The sequence below is a fragment of the Haplochromis burtoni genome, unplaced genomic scaffold (genome assembly GCF_018398535.1).
Source record: "Haplochromis burtoni strain Fernald_Lab_line unplaced genomic scaffold, NCSU_Asbu1 Contig_475, whole genome shotgun sequence".
NCBI classification, from domain to species: Eukaryota; Metazoa; Chordata; class Actinopteri; order Cichliformes; family Cichlidae; genus Haplochromis; species Haplochromis burtoni.
The window spans coordinates 322,397-328,396 of NW_024582836.1; positions in this window are offsets into that span (position 1 = coordinate 322,397).

Consider the following 6,000-nt stretch of genomic DNA (forward strand, 5'->3'; position numbering starts at 1 on the left):
ATTGATTTGCTAAATGAATTTTAGCAGTAACAGGAATGACAGTAAAAATAAACACTAATGTATGTAATTTTAATACAAAAAAACCTGCTTTAAGGTCGTAACACAAATAAAATCATATATTTCTCAGTTGAAACTGTCTATAAATTGGTTAAATTTCTAACTGGATCACTGTCTGCTGATATGCAAAGTTGTTGCAACATCCAACCCTATTGACTACTACTGTTCTGTTTATAATAAGGCATCTTTTAGAAATAAGTACGGCTCACTAGATGCACCTGGTGCATGCCTAAAAAGAGACTTCCCATCTCTTACATATGATGGTGCCACTATTTTTGTGCCACAGAGTTCTAGAATCCAACGCAAACAACACCGATCTCAAATTTTAGAACAGGCTTCAAATGTGTAATTCTTAACATTCGTCAGCTTACCACTGTTAGTTCTGATGTTATGACCTGATGTGTAGGAGCAGGTAGGTGCAACAAACTTCCTGATTTTACGAACAACACTGAAGTTTGAAATCCTCCAATATGTCACATGACCAGATCTTTCATGTGTGGCTGGTAGAAACCAATGGGCTTCTACAATCTCACAGTGAGTCATACAAAGTCCAATTTGGATGTTTATTTAAGTTAGAAAGGAAACAGAGCTAGAAGAGAATAAATATTAAGCTGACATATATGACATATGTGTGTATCTTGCTTCTATAGCTTGTTGTTGAAGTGCTTTAAAGCAAGTGATGGTAAGTCCATTTTAAGACAAGCACTAGTTCCATCTAGTGAGCCATACTTAAGTTATTTTTTTAAATGTGATAACACAAATGTTTATCAAACAGGTCAAAAATGCTCTTTCTCAGAAAGTTGCCTCTCTGTCACACACGATGCTAGTTTGTGACATGTCTCAGAATGATTTGCGTAGGTGCTATGACGTGTGATCAGTATCTTGCATCCTGTGGTTTAATACTATTATGATAAGCGTCATGTTAGCAGGAAATCCTTTAGCCGATTAAGTAGGAAAGTGACATTAAATTTGGGGAACCAAATGGAAATGTTTTGTGGGTGCCACCCCTCCCCACACACTGCTATCATTTTAGTTAATAATCACTTTTTATATTTTTCACCTTGGTAACTTTATGCACAAATCTGAAATAGGCCTCTGGGATCTGAATGAGGTAAATATTGTCACTACAGGGTACGTGTTAGACTTTATCAGCACAGTTACAGTCACATGACCACCGTGCTGAACGAATTGCGCCTGCAGTGGAAAACCAGACTCGATTCTAACTTTGAACAGAGGTTGTGTGAATGGTTGTGAATGTGCTTTTCCTTCTGATACATCAATATGTTGATATATTGCCTATGTCCATTCATAGCAGACCAAACTAATTAAGTAACAGATAAACGACTGAATGGAAATGTTCTGTGAATTAACAGACGTTTTCTTTTATAATTCAAGGACAATCTGGGCGATAAGCTGCCAGAACTGTGATTTTACTAATTTATGTATTACAGTTGAAGTCCAATTTTATCTGCGCTGACATGACTGCAGGAGTATTACTTTATCAAGTGGAAAAACTGCCGGCAGGACTTGAGATCAAAGTGGCCCGTGATGTAAAATGAGTTTGACATTCCTGCTCAAAGGACTTTCTGAATTTTGTTGTGGTCACTTTGGTTTGTCTGTGTTTTCTTTTGGGCTTGGTATCATTGCTTGTTAGCCACACTGTTTCAATTTTCTAAAAGTAACTTAAAGTGTGTTTGTCTGAGACTTGTGTGAAACAAAGTAAAAGTTTAGTATGCTCAACTTGTTGTATGCACTCAAGATACGAGTGCACCAGTGCGTCTGTTTTCAAGCATTTCTGCAACTTTGTGAAACCAGTGACCCCACATTCACACCCACTTCTCACTGTGATTGCTGTGTGAAGGCTGGGTTTAAACTTCTCTGGCTCCTTTTATTTCACATACAGAACTTTAAATGAATGTAAACTCTTTCCGTGCCTCCTTCCACTGTGGTGGTTTGGATCATATATAAAGGCTTTTGCCTTTCGACACATCTGTTCGACATGTTGTACGAATCCCTTCTTTTGTTGTCTGAAACAGCCCGTGGGCATACTTTTACATTGGGGTTACATGCCCACAAAGACAGTTATGCTGACATGCTGATGTTTTGCAGGTTGTTCTGTATAAGCATCTTAAGCCCTTTTCAGAGATGGGAACCGTAATACCGCTGCCTTCACCAGTCTGTTGGAGTGATGATATTCTGTCTTTAAGACACGGATCTCTTTTCTGTTTCTTTATCTAAAGGCTTCATTCAGACATACCCATGACAGTGATGGAGAGGAAAATGGCACAAATGAAATTGGACAGTTCATCAAAGTGGCATCTAATGTGGTGGTATAGTGTTGGCTTGGAGCTGTGGGAGAAACAATACTGTGTTTTATTGGTCTGTAGAGATGCTGCTGTTGGTGGTGGAGGAGATCAGAATTAGGCTACTCTGACGAAGTAGTCTTCGTGTGCCCTCTGCTAGATCTGTATAGTCTCTCTCTTTCAGGTCTCTGCCTCTGTAATCCACCTGGACTTTAGACTTGTGCCAGACTTTATGCAAACAATGTCATGGTGTTTATTTGGACGTGAAGCTGGCAGGTTCAGGTGGGAAAAAACACGTGTCTGAAAGAGCCACCAGTTTAGAGTCGTGCAGTCCAACATTGGCTAATTAGCAGTCAACACAAAGCACAGCTGAGGCCTATTTGAATTTCATGAAGGCTATAAATGTCCGGTCTAAGAAGGAGACTCTTTTAAACCAGATTTTACTTTCAACACATTGTTGAAATATTTCATACAAATTCTAAATGTTGACTCTAGTTGCTGCATTAAAATAATAGAACAGGATTTATTGAAAGCCTTGATTACACCCTGTTCTGAACACAGAGAGTTGGAGACCCCCAGCTGAGTAGTCATTCCTGTGCGTGCATAGTTGGTGCATTGTAATGTAAATTCTCCACTGACGAGGCAACACATCAAGCAGTCATTCAGATGTCTGCACAGGCCCTTGTGCTCACCATCTGATGATGACCATAGTGAAACTTGTCAGACTTGTGGATGAACTTCAACTTTCAGACAGAAGAGTGAGAGGAGTTTTTACCCATGCAAAACGCATTCCTGTGCAGTCCTCCAAGATCCTGACTGGAAGCAGATGACGTATGCGTCTGCCGAATGTTGATTGGTTGATGAGTGGGCTGGAATAGAGCTGGAAATGATACCAGGAATGGGAGAACTGTTAAACAAAACTTCAAATATCAAAAACTAATGCTTGAAAAGCACAGACAGTGGTTTTCATTGATACTTTTCTTTGTTTTCAACATTCGGTTTCACTTCAGCTTTTTGCATGTCATAATTTCGCTCTCCTTCTCAGCTGGCTCATGAACTAATAACAACACAGGCAAGAGTGGCCCACAGACCGGTTGTAAGACATACTTTGTACACTGCATTCATCTGACAAGCTCACTGCAGGCAGACAGGCAGGCCCTGGAGTGAAGCGGACAGCCAACGACCACCCTCTGCTCACCCATAAATTCTGTTTTAATGCCACCGATCAGAAATAAAGTGTAGTTCAGTAATAGAAACACTGTAACTACAACAAGTAGTGAATCATGTCCACGCAAGTTTTCAAAGTAACAGCAGATACATTTTTAAGTTCATGAGATGGAGGCAAACTAAACATTTTTTTAATGTCTTACTTCTCAGCTGAAAGGTTTCTTTAGTTCTAACAGCTAATGAGCTCCAAGCCTACAACACCAAGTATCAGCCACCTATAATGCATCCCTGAGATCCCCTCCCAGTCGATTCAACCCACCGTTCACGACTTAAACCACGACACCTTAATACCTGCATGATGGCAGGGTGGGGCAACATCTCACAAAGACTTCACACCTTGGGCTCATGTGCCGCTAACAACTTGCATTGTGAACGTGTCTCAGGACCACCTCCGAGGTGACAACCCCACCTGGGGCTTCTCACCACCTTTTAGAAATGCAGAAGCCTTTTAGATGAGAGGAAAACACCTTCAAAAAGTGATTCTTCACCCACAAAGGTTTTGAGAAAAATGAAAAAAAAAAAAAAAACCCACCTGAAATGTTTAATGTGTAAAATCAAAGTTTTATTTATTCAAATAATTAATCGTTAAGTAGAATGTGCTTGATATAAACTGAATGCATACCAATCAAGTGCATTTCATTTGACCAGATTACAGTGCATTAAATGCAACATTTGAACTCATGTAACAAAATTATATAGTGAATCTGAGTACGTTTGCTCCAGGCGGCAGACTTCAAAGAAGTATAACAGGAGCACGTGCCCACAACAGAATATAATCAAAACATGAGATCCTACACAGACAACAGCAGATAAAACAGTTTCACATTACTCCAAAAATGCTCTAGATTTACATTTTTTTTTTTTAATTTAAATTCGACGATAAACAAGAAACAGTTCAAATCTCTGACTTCTCTGAGTTGTGTTTGCGTGTTTTTCTTTTTGGTGATATGAGAAGCAGATTCTCTGCCGTGCATAACATACAGAACAAGCACAGCTGATGCTCTGAAGAGACACATATTGAGAGAATCAGTGAAGAAAAGAGAAAAAGCAGACCGCTCATTATTTTCCCCTCTCTGTGTCCTCTTCTGCCTGTCTTCATCATGAAATCCCTGTTTATTACTTCCTTTCAAAGATAAGGGCAGTTTACTGGGATCATTAAGAGCACAGCATCTGAAACACATATACACTGTTTGTGGTAGCTTTAATTTCTTTTTCTCAAACTGTATCTGTGCAGCCACCATGTGAGCTGAAGCTGTGTTTGTGTGCACGAAGTCTCCAGAGCATGCTGTGGTTGTTGAATGGACTCAAGAAGTCATATCTATAGTCCTGACAGAAGATGTTTTATCGGTGTGCTGCCAATGTCGAAGTAAAAATGAAGGTCTTCTGCAGCACCGTGTGCATTTTCTATGTTAAACACTTACAAAGACTGTAAAGCATCTTTTTGTTCCTCCCTGTCTGTCTCTCATCTTTCAAAACGTACATTTTTACTATTTTTATTATTTTTATTTTGCTTCACCTATCTGAATGCTTTTTCTTTCATTTCTTTTTCTCAAATCTCCCCCTTCTGCTTCCCTCTTTTTGTGCTTTGCCTTTCTGCCCTTTCTCTCCTCTCTTGTTTCAACTTGTCATCCACACGCTGCAGAATTCAGAGTCACAGGTCACAGTTTTCCAAGCCTCAACTTGGGACTTTTCCTCCGGTTTCCTCTCACTCTACAAACTCTATGCACACACATAAACAGAAAGAAGCCCACACATTCTCGAGCCTTCAAAGTCTATTTCATCTCCAAGTTTGAATTGATAAGTTCAACGACTTCCTAATTGTGCTTATTTATGAGAGGGGAGAAAAAAAAGAAACAGTGGGGATTGGGTGATTGGAAGCGGGAATAAGAATAAACAATGAGGATGTTTTCCTCGTTCCTTTTTTGCAGAGTGACGATTGCTCTCAGACCACATCTAATGGAGAGAAGTCTGCCGTGTGGTGGGCTGTGAGTGGGGGTGGGCGGTAGGGTTAGATGTATCCCAGGTGTCAGTTTGGGATGAAGAATTGGGGTTGCCATGGCGTCACTCGTGGTTTCCGGGGATTCTGATTCACAGTGTGATATTGATTAAAGGTTTGGGCTTCCCTGAAAAAAACAGGAAGTATTTCATTTGGTGTGTATTTGTGAGTCCGCAGAAGCTTCTTAAACTGCTTCAGCTGCTCCTCACTTCATCCTGACTGATAAAACCATCAGACAGACATACAGTAATCCTCAGAGAGCAAATATACGTGTTGTTGCTGTTGTGTAAACCAATGGTGTGCGACCTATTATGTTTATTTGGTATAAGTCAAGCCACCAAAGTGCATTGAACGTAAGAGTAATATAATCTGACCACTCTTACTTTAGAAGCACAGCTCAGGACCAAAAGCAGTACA